Source organism: Salvelinus fontinalis, chromosome 4 (genome assembly GCF_029448725.1).
Source record: "Salvelinus fontinalis isolate EN_2023a chromosome 4, ASM2944872v1, whole genome shotgun sequence".
Classification (NCBI taxonomy): Eukaryota; Metazoa; Chordata; class Actinopteri; order Salmoniformes; family Salmonidae; genus Salvelinus; species Salvelinus fontinalis.
Window position 1 is genome coordinate 9943934 of NC_074668.1, and position 11680 is coordinate 9955613.

At 43.0% G+C, this 11680-nt stretch overlaps 1 long non-coding RNA gene across 1 annotated transcript; it reads left to right on the plus strand.

Annotated features, from left to right (window-relative positions):
- The first annotated feature begins 309 nt into the window (after positions 1 to 309).
- LOC129853052 (uncharacterized) lies at positions 310 to 10273 on the plus strand. Its single transcript, XR_008759069.1, has 2 exons — positions 310 to 683; positions 9097 to 10273. It is a non-coding gene; the product is annotated as an uncharacterized LOC129853052 (long non-coding RNA).
- The last annotated feature ends 1407 nt before the right edge of the window (positions 10274 to 11680 follow it).

Below are 11680 nucleotides of genomic sequence, written 5' to 3' on the forward strand. Positions count from 1 at the left end.
TCTTTATCTGTACTGTTCTGTCTTTCACTTATTTTCTTTAGTGTGAATAAATAAATACAAAGTAAAATAAATGATAAAAAACCTGTTCCCAAAACTAAATAAAACATATCTGATGAGCCTGTTATTCAATCACTAGTCAATGACTTTCCACTGGACCACAGAGGGCCTTGGTCCTGCTGTCCTGGGTACCTGTCCTGCTTCTGACATTGCCAGCTGAGGCCTCTGGGTAGCCAACACCAGAGGCAATCAATCAGTCTCTGTGAGACCTAGCGGAACTCACAGAGAAAAAGAGGGAGGGAGGGGGGGGCTTAGAAGAATGAAGGAAATGGAAAAGGAGAGAAAAGATTTAACGAGGGAAAATGAGACTGAAAGTAGGCTAATGGACAAAGAAAAACAAGACGTTAGAAAAATTGCATGCTACCTTCAAGAAATTCTTAAATGGAACACTGACCAGACTGCTATGGTAACATCCTAGTCATACTAATCATACCTTCGTCTGGAAAATTCTCCAGCTGAACCTGCAAAATCCTCTATTCTGTCCAGATGTCTCTGTATGTAGTTACAATCGCTGTATTCTCACGATTATAAGAACAGAAGGTGCACAGAGTCGTGTTCATGACTAAATCAGAAATTCGGATGCCAACTAGATCTGAAAGGAAGCGATGGCATCCTGAGCCAAAATGGTAAGTACAGTGTGTCAGTAATACGTCTGCTGTCTCTTGGTGTCTTAACAATGCATTATTTTCTTTCTTCATTTCATGTAATATTATCCTGTGTTGTTTTTGTCTATAACTGTTCTTTACTCTGTCATGTATTGTATGTTTTGTGAGTAGAATGAATCGAAATTCTAAAGATATTGTTTATGTGATAGTGTGTCTCCCTATTTCCCCCCCGTCAAACACTTCATTGTCCAAATGTGTTGGTAGACTACAGTCCATAACTAACTATGTTCACTATCTTCAGGTGATATTGCTGAGTCTCAGTAAACCACGCATTGGTGATTGCATCCTGTTATACCGCCTCAGTAAAATTACCCTACGATATTTTAATACGAGCACTTGCCGTAACTGAAGTGAACTTGATAAAAAAAGGGACCCCCCCCCCCCCCCTTTAGAAACCACTGTCAAGTAGACCACTCGTTTAAATGTTCTCTATGCTTATGTACTGTTCATATAGTCAGTAGGAATTCTTCCTGCATCTTTCCCAAGCCGCTTACCTACAGTCCCAGCAATACATGAAGGGTTGTAAATCAAGGAGGATTTGTATTCAAATACCATACTAGCCAGATCAAATCAAACATAATTGGTTGAATGCATTATGCTGATTAATCTACTCTTCCGACTATAATAAGGAGCAGCCTGACATCTATGTTTCCTTTTAAGATCTTGACAAATGACATGAGAAATGAGAGTAGACTCATTGTCTCTGCCATTCCCCCTCCTGAAACAAGCTTTTAGTGGAGAACAATCACGGCTGCATACAAATGTATTTACTAATAAAATGTTTTAAAAAAAAGTAATTTTTTCAATGGTGCTAATCATCGTGAGTTCATCGAGGCAGCCAATGCATGTTGTGCCCGAATGTTTAATTTAAGAGCCCCTGATATTATAACAGGCGACATCTCCAACTTTCAAGTACATTCCAGCTAAATAAACCTGACAAAACATAGCAAAGAGTTGGAGGAGCACAGGAGAATATTATGCATAATGGGTGTAAAGTGATGCTTGTTCGTTGGGGACGCCGGAGAAAATAGAGCTTTGAACCAAACGACGGGTCAGATTATGAAAGCGCTCCTGTTTGGTCCATTCTGAAGATTGACAGAAAATGATAATCCCAGAAGTGTCCCAAATTGTACTTTATTTATTAGGCACTACTTTAGACCAGGGCCCATAGGGCTGTAGTGCACTACTTTAGACCAGGACCCATAGGGCTGTAGTGCACTACTTTAGACCAGGACCCGTAGCGCTGTAGTGCACTACTTTAGACCAGGGCCCATAGGGCTGTAGTGCACTACTTTAGACCAGGGCCCATAGGGTTGTAGTGCACTACTTTAGACCAGGACCCATAGGGCTGTAGTGCACTACTTTAGACCAGGACCCATAGGGCTGTAGTGCACTACTTTAGACCAGGACCCATAGGGCTGTAGTGCACTACTTTAGACCAGGACCCATAGGGCTGTAGTGCACTACTTTAGACCAGGACCCGTAGCGCTGTAGTGCACTACTTTAGACCAGGGCCCATAGGGCTGTAGTGCACTACTTTAGACCAGGGCCCATAGGGCTGTAGTGCACTACTTTAGACCAGGACCCATAGGGCTGTAGTGCACTACTTTAGACCAGGACCCATAGGGCTGTAGTGCACTACTTTAGACCAGGGCCCATAGGGCTGTAGTGCACTAATTTAGACCAGGGCCTGTAGCGTTGTAGTGCACTACTTTAGACCAGGGCCCATAGGGCTGTAGTGCACTACTTTAGACCAGGGCCCGTAGGGCTGTAGTGCACTACTTTAGACCAGGGTCCATGGGGCAGTAGTAGATTACTTTAGACCAGGGCCCGTAGGGCTGTAGTGCACTACTTTAGACCAGGGCCCGTAGGGCTGTAGTGCACTACTTTAGACCAGGGCCCGTAGGGCTGTTGTGCACTACTTTAGACCAGGGCCCATAGGGCTGTAGTGCACTACATTAGACCAGGTACCCTATTCCCTATGTAGTGCACTACTTTAGACCATAGGGCTGTAGTGCACTACATTAGACCAGGTACCCTATTCCCTATGTAGTGCACTACTTTAGACCATAGGGATGTAGTGCACTGCATTAGACCAGGTACCCTATTCCCTATGTAGTGCACTACTTTAGACCAGGACCCATAGAGCTGTAGTGCACTACTTTAGACCACTACTTTAGACTATGTAGTGCACGCACTACTTTAGACCAGGGCCCATAGGGTTGTAGTGCACTACTTTAGACCAGGGCCCATAGGGTTGTAGTGCACTACTTTAGACCAGGTGCCCTATTCCCTATGTAGTGCACGCACTACTTTAGACCAGGACCCATAGGGTTGTAGTGCACTACTTTAGACCAGGTGCCCTATTCCCTATGTAGTGCACACACTACTTTAGACCAGGACCCATAGGGTTGTAGTGCACTACTTTAGACCAGGACCCATAGGGTTGTAGTGCACTACTTTAGACCAGGACCCATAGGGTTGTAGTGCACTACTTTAGACCAGGACCCATAGGGCTGTAGTGCACTACTTTAGACCAGGGCCCATAGGGTTGTAGTGCACTACTTTAGACCAGGACCCATAGGGTTGTAGTGCACTACTTTAGACCAGGACCCATAGGGCTGTAGTGCACTACTTTAGACCAGGACCCATAGGGCTGTAGTGCACTACTTTAGACCAGGACCCATAGGGCTGTAGTGCACTACTTTAGACCAGGGCCCATAGGGTTGTAGTGCACTACTTTAGACCAGGACCCATAGGGTTGTAGTGCACTACTTTAGACCAGGACCCATAGGGCTGTAGTGCACTACTTTAGACCAGGACCCATAGGGCTGTAGTGCACTACTTTAGACCAGGACCCGTAGCGCTGTAGTGCACTACTTTAGACCAGGGCCCGTAGGGTTGTAGTGCACTACTTTAGACCAGGACCCATAGGGCTGTAGTGCACTACTTTAGTACTTATTAAAGGAATATGGTGCCATTTGGAATGCAGCCCCACACATTCAGTTCCCAAACGGTTTATTTTGTTACATTCACTTGTGTTCATCAAAGGTTATAACAGTATCAGCTATTCATATAATATAAATATGTCTCCTATTTAAAAATGATAATAACATTAAACAATCTATGGATAACACAGTACCTAACAGAGTGCACACAGAGAGACCTTACCATTTGGATTGGCCAGAGCTTTCACATCACTACAGACATCTGCCTGTGATGTGGTCTGTAGCTGTTTGTCAGGCCTCACAGCTCACTGGGCTGCCATCCTGCCCTGAGGCCCATGTCACCCATCTCCCTGCCAGCTGTTGGGGGTTGGGCCCTGGTCCCTGCCCCATGTTGGAGGGCACAGGGCCAGTGGGAACTGGATGGTGAGGGACTGTGGGCCTGACAGGGACAGCATCAAGACAGACACATGACAGTGACAGCACCAAGACAGACACATGACAGGGACAGTACGAAGACAGACACATGACAAGGACAGTACGAAGACAGACACATGACAAGGACAGTACCAAGACAGACACGTGACAGGGACAGCACCAAGACAGACACATGACAGTGACAGCACCAAGACAGACACATGACAGGGACAGTACCAAGACAGACATACCTAACAGGGACAGTACGAAGACAGACACATGACAAGGACAGTACGAAGACAGACACATGACAAGGACAGTACCAAGACAGACACATGACAGGGACAGTACCAAGACAGACACATGACAAGGACAGTACCAAGACAGACACATGACAGGGACAGTACCAAGACAGACACATGACAGGGACTGTACCAAGACAGACACATGACAAGTACAGTACCAAGACAGACACAGGTCAGTACCAAGACAGACACATGACAAGTACAGTACCAAGACAGACACAGGTCAGTACCAAGACAGACACATGACAAGGACAGTACCAAGACAGACAAAGAAGGGCACCTTGTGGTGGATGATGTGTAAAAATAGAAAAAAAGCAGACATTGAATAACCCTTTGAGCATGGTGAAGTTATTAATTACACTTTGGATGGTGTATCAATACACCCAGTTACTACAAAGATACAGGCGTCCTTCCTAACTCAGATGCTGGCGATGAAAGAAACCGCTCAGGGATTTCACCATGGGGCCAATTATGATAAGAGAAAACTGAGGATGGATCAAAAACATTGTATTTACTCCACAATACTAACCTAAATGACAGAGTGAAAAGAAGGAACCCTGTACAAAAATAAAAATATTCCAAATCATGCATCCTGTTTGCAATAAGGTTCTCAAATAAAACTTTAAAAAATGTGGCAAAGAAATGAACTGTATGTCATGATTACAAAGGGAAATACAATACAACACATCACTGAGTACCACTCTTCATATTTTCAAGCATGGTGGTGGCTGCATCATGTTATGGATATGCTTGTCATCGGCAAGGACTAGGGAGTTTTTTTAGGATAAAAATCAACGGAATAGAGGTAAGCATAGGAAAAGTCCTAGAGGAAAACCTAGTTAAGTCTGCTTTCCAACAGGCACTGTGAGACAAATTCAACTTTCAGTAAGACAATAACCTAAAACACAAGGCCAAATATAACCTGGAGTTGACTCACAGCTGTATTCACTTCCAAAGCTAATTCTAACATGTATTGACTCAAGGGTGTGAAACGTACAGTACCAGGCAAAAGCTGCGACACACCTACTCATTCCAGGGTTTTTCTTTATTTTTACTATTTTCTACATTGTAGAATAATAGTGAAGACGTCAAAACTATGAAATAACACATGTGGAATCATATAGTTACCAAAACAAGTGTTAAACAAATCAATATTTATTTTATATTTGAGATTCTTCAAATAGCCACCCTCTGTCTTGATGACAGCTTTGCACACTCTTGGCATTCTCTCAAACAGCTCATTGAGGTAGTCACCTGGAATGCATTTCAATTGACAGGTGTGCCTTGTTCAAAGTTAACTTGTAGAATGTCTTACCTTCTTAATGCGTATGAGCCAATCAGTTGAAGTAAATTTATTTTGGGTAACAGACATATGCAACAAAATGTACACTTGAAATCACTTGAAAGTATGAATTAAAACGCTTGTTTCCAACGTGGCCCTTGATGATAAAAACAGTAACACATATAATGATTAAAACGTAAGACAAAATTACAAACAACCATAAATACATACATTTATATTGACATCCTAACAAGTGGCACTATTCACTGCACTTTTCCCGAACCTTAAAAATCAACCATATAGGCCTCCCGGGTGGTGCAGTGGTCTAGGGCACTGTATCGCAGTGCTAGCTGTGCCACCAGAGTCTCTGGGTTTGCGCCCAGGCTCTGTCGCAGCAGGCCGCGACCAGGAGGTCCGTGGGGCGACGCACAATTGGCATAGCGTCGTCTGGGTTAGGGAGGGTTTGGCCGGTAGGGATATCCTTGTCTCATCGCGCTGCAGCGACTCCTGTGGCAGGCCGGGCGCAGTGCGCGCTAACCAAGGGGGCCAGGTACACGGTGTTTCCTCCGACACATTGGTGCGGCTTGCTTCCGGGTTGGAGGCGTGCTGTGTTAAGAAGCAGTGCGGCTTGGTTGGGTTGTGCTTCGGAGGACGCATGGCTTTCGACCTTCGACCCGTACGGGAGTTGTAGCGATGAGACAAGATAGTAATTACTAGCGATTGGATACCACGAAAATTGGGGAGAAAATGGGATAAAAAACATAGTTTTCATAAAAATAAATAAATTAATCAACCATATTCATTTCACATTGTGTTGTGAAAAGGTAGCAGTGGTATACAGAAGATAGCCCTATTTTGTAAAAAGACCAAGTCCATATTATGGCATGAACAGCTCAAATAAACAAAGAGAAACGACACTCCATCATTACTTTAAAACATGAAGGTCAGTCAATCCAGAAAATTTCAAGAACTTTGAAAGTTTCTTCAAGTGCAAACGCAAAAACCATGAAGCGCTATGATGAAACTGGCTCTCATGAGGATCGCCACAGGAAAGGAAGTTACCTCTGCTGCAGAGGATAAGTTCATTAGAGTTACCAGCCTCAGAAATTGAGCTCAAATAAATGCTTCACAGGGTTCTAGTAACAGACACATCTCAACATTAATTGTTCACAAGAGACTGCATGATTCAGGCCTTGATGGTCGAATTGCTGCAAAGAAACCACTACTAAAGGACACCAATAATAAGAAGAGACTTGCTTGGGCCAAGAAACACGAGCAATGGACATTAGACTGGTGGAAATCTGTCCTGTGGGGTGACGAGTCCAAATTTGAGATTTTTGGTTCCAACCGCTGTGTCTTTGTTAGATGCAGAGTAGGTTAACGGATGATCTCCGCATGTGTGGTTCCCACCGTGAAGCACGGAGGAGGAGGTGTGATGGTGTGGTGGTGCTTTGTTGCTGACACTGTCAGTGATTTATTTAGAATTCAAGGCACACTTAACCAGCATGGCTACCTCAGCATTTTGCAGCAATATGCCATCCCACCTGGTTTGACTTAGTGGGACTATCATTTGTTTTCAACAGGACAATGACCCAACTCACCTCCAGGCTGTGTAAGGGCTATTTGACCAAAAAGGAGAATGATGGAGTGCTGCATCAGATGACCTGGCCTCCACAATCACCCACCTCAACCCAATTGAGATGGTTTGGGATGAGTTGGACCGCAGAGTGAAGGACAAGCAGCCAACAAGTGATCAACATATGTAGTAAATCCTTCAAGACTGTTGGAAAAGCATTCCAGGTGAAGCTAGTTGAGAGAAGGCCAAGAGTGTGCAAAGGTGTCATCAAGGCAAAGGGTGGCTACTTTGAACAATCAAAAATATAAAATATTATTTATTTGTTTAACACTTTTTTGGTTACTACATGATTCCATATGTGTTATTTCATAGTTGATGTCTTCACTATTATTCTTCAATGTAGAAAATAGTAAAAAATTAAGAAAAAACCCTTGAATGAGTAGCTGTGTTCAAACTTTTGACTGGTACTGTATGTAAATTAGATATTTATGTATTTAATTTTAAATAATTTTGCTAAAATGTCTAAAAACATGTTTTCACTTTGACATTATGGGGTATTGTGTGTAGATGGGTGAGATAAAAAAGAAGTATTTAATAATTTTTTAATTCAGGCTGTAAAATAACAAAATGTGGAATAAGTCAAGGAGTATGAATACTTTCTGAAGGCACTGTACATCTTAGGATGGGTGAGGTTGATATAGACCTGACTATAGGCACCTACTGAAATGAACTGACAACAACACTAGATCTAGACGTGTGTTTTGATATGACTGTGTTCTTAAACTTACTATCTGTCCTGTGATGCATCCAGTTTGATCACAACAAAAGAAAAAGGAAAAGGTGACATGGAGAAAAAGACAGAGATAACATGGAGATAAAGACAGAGATTAACATAGAGATAAAGACGGAGATAACATAGAGATAAAGACAGAGATAACATGGAGATAAAGACAGAGATTACATAGAGATAAAGACAGAGATAACATGGAGATAAAGACAGTGAAAGAGTGAAACCTCTTAGGGAATCTAAGTACTGTACACTGCACTTACCCAGCACTAATGAGCCTGAAGAGAGCTTAGTGGAGGAACCTTTCAAAATTAAAGTAATCTTGAGAAGAGTCGCTCCTCCACTTAAAACAGCTATGAAATCATTCACATATGAAATAATAAGCTACGAAGCACAACATTTAAAATAAAATACTCTTGTGTTTACCACAGATGAAAACACACATTCACATGCAGACAGTGATGACGCGCTTGCTTGTTATCTCTGGGCTTCAGAGTGTCGTGCAGTGGGAAGATGTCTCCCTTAGCAGTCGTAGTGGGGAAGGCAAGGGGGCTCTAGCGCTGCTCTTCTGGCTGTGGTACTCCATTAGTAAGACGCACAGCCAGAGCAGAGCCAGCAACAACCGTCCCTGAGTGAGTGGCTCCCAGAAAGCAGGGGCTGATTGTGGGAAGACTGGCTTAGTCAGGGTTTTACAACGCTCACCTCGCTGACTGGGAGCTATCTCACTGAGGGCTTGGAGGGAGTCAAACTGACAAACAATAAGACTACTCCGATTCTAGGTCTAAAGATCACACCATAGCCTTTAGATAAGAGATTTGGGCTGGTTTGGTTTTGTAGCATGCTGCAGCAAGCAAGTGTGGTAAATCTGGTTTGGCATTCCAGAAAAGCCCTCATTGTCACCTTTCGTCCTCCTTCCACCCACTTCCTCCTCCTTATCGCCACCACTGAGACCCCGGAGTGCGTGGCCAATCACAGTGAAGACGGGCTGCAGGGTGGAGATAAGAAGCTAAGCATTTGAGTTTGTTTGTTTACTTCATGGTGCTTTGTCTCCATGTTTTGAAGGGAAACACCAGCTGTGTCTGCTGTCTGCCAGCCATCTTGGAGTAGCTGCCCACTCCTAGATGTCATGTCCAGCATTGGACTGTGACTGGTCCAGTGAGAGTCCCTCCAGAACGGATGTCATGCAGAAATATTTGTCGCAGGAATGAGTCACAGGGTGTTAATAACCACTCATTATACACTGAGTGTACAAAACATTAAGAACACCTTCCTAATATTGAGTTGCACCCCCTTTTTCCCGCTTTTTCCCCCAGAACCGCCTGAATTCGTGGGGGCATAGACTCTACAAGGTGTCAAAAATGTTCCACAGGGATGTTGGCCCATGTTGACGCCAATGCTTCCCACATTTGTGTCAAGTTGGCTGAATGTCCTTTGAGTGGTGGACCATTCTTGATACACACAGAAAACTGTTGAGTGTGAAAAACCCAGCAGCATTGCAGTTCTTGACACACTTAAACCGGTGCGCCTGCTTGGCACCTACTACTATACCCCATTCATTCACCCTCTGAATGGCACACATACACAATCCATGTCTCAGGGCTTAAAAATCCTTCTTTAACCTGTCTCCTTTCCTTCATCTACACTGATTGAAGTGGATTTAACAAGTGACATCAATAAGGGATCATAGCTTTCACCTGGATTCACCTGATCAGACTGTCATGGAAAGAGCAGGTTTTCCTAATGTTTTGTCCACTCAGTGTAAATGGCGGTCATTTGAATACGGTCTGATATCTCAGTGACAATGGCATCAACTGAAACGGTCGCCCCGCAGTTGAAACATTGGAACACAGAAATGCAGGACATTGTAGAAACACTAAGTTTATCATTAGAATCATTCTCATCGATTTAAAAAAAATGAAAACATAAAGGAGTTTTAGTCATTAAAGTATTGAATTGCTGATTATAGTTTAATAAGAGAGGTCATTAGAGAACATTAGCATAACTTTTATGTACAGTGACTGTCTGAGCAACGTATCAGTAATAATTGTTTATTATATGTTTATTACGTGTAATTGTTCTGTTACCCATGTCCTGTTTCTGTTTTGTGTCTATAGTGTACTACACTGTGTGTGGAGTATGTTTACATTATTTTGTTCATTGTTGTCAGCACCATTTCACCAGGTCAAATTACTGGTACATGTAAATGTACTTTGGGAATAAAGGTTGGGATATTACCATACTTTCTGCAGTGTTTTAATTCTCCATGCATGTTGTTTTCCTAGGACAAGGAGGGATTGACCTTGAGAGTGTAGTGGGATGAATACAATCTGTGTCTCAGAGCCAAGAAGATAGGAGTGGACCAGGTGCACTAACAGTGGTGAAACATGAACAGTCCTCAATACAACATATGGCACACAGAGAATACTTTGATTACCTGGGGCATGATCTGGGAAAGAACTGAAACAGCAGTATACTGTAAATCTCATATGTATGACACGTTTTTTGTAATGTGCTCACTCACATCAAATAAACACACACACACACACACACACACACACACACACACACACACACACACACACACACACACACACACAAACACACACACACTCACAAAATACAGTCTCACTATAAGAAGTGAAAGGTTCAGTCTATTGACAATCTATTTTGTTCTCCATTTGTATTAATAACATCCAGAGATCAGTTTCTTGTTTAGTAAATAAACATGTTCAATGAATCGGATGTCTTCCTCTTGAGATGTTACCGGCAGCTACAATATATCTCCTCTTTAGACGTTACCGGCAGCTACAATATATCTCCTCTTTAGACGTTACCGGCAGCTACAATATATCTCCTCTTTAGACGTTACCGGCAGCTACAATATATCTCCTCTTTAGACGTTACCGGCAGCTACAATATATCTCCTCTTTAGACGTTGACCGGCAGCTACAATATATCTCCTCTTTAGACGTTACCGGCAGCTACAATATATCTCCTCTTTAGACGTTACCGGCAGCTACAATATATCTCCTCTTTAGACGTTACCGGCAGCTACAATATATCTCCTCTTTAGACGTTACCGGCAGCTACAATATATCTCCTCTTTAGACGTTACCGGCAGCTACAATATATCTCCTCTTTAGACGTTACCGGCAGCTACAATATATCTCCTCTTTAGACGTTACCGGCAGCTACAATATATCTCCTCTTTAGACGTTACCGGCAGCTACAATATATCTCCTCTTTAGACGTTGACCGGCAGCTACAATATATCTCCTCTTTAGACGTTACCGGCAGCTACAATATATCTCCTCTTTAGACGTTACCGGCAACTACAATATATCTCCTCTTTAGACGTTACCGGCAGCTACAATATATCTCCTCTTTAGACGTTACCGGCAGCTACAATATATCTCCTCTTTAGACGTTGACCGGCAGCTACAATATATCTCCTCTTTAGACGTTACCGGCAGCTACAATATATCTCCTCTTTAGACGTTACCGGCAACTACAATATATCTCCTCTTTAGACGTTACCGGCAGCTACAATATATCTCCTCTTTAGACGTTACCGGCAGCTACAATATATCTCCTCTTTAGACGCTACCGGCAGCTACAATATATCTCCTCTTTAGACGTTACCGGC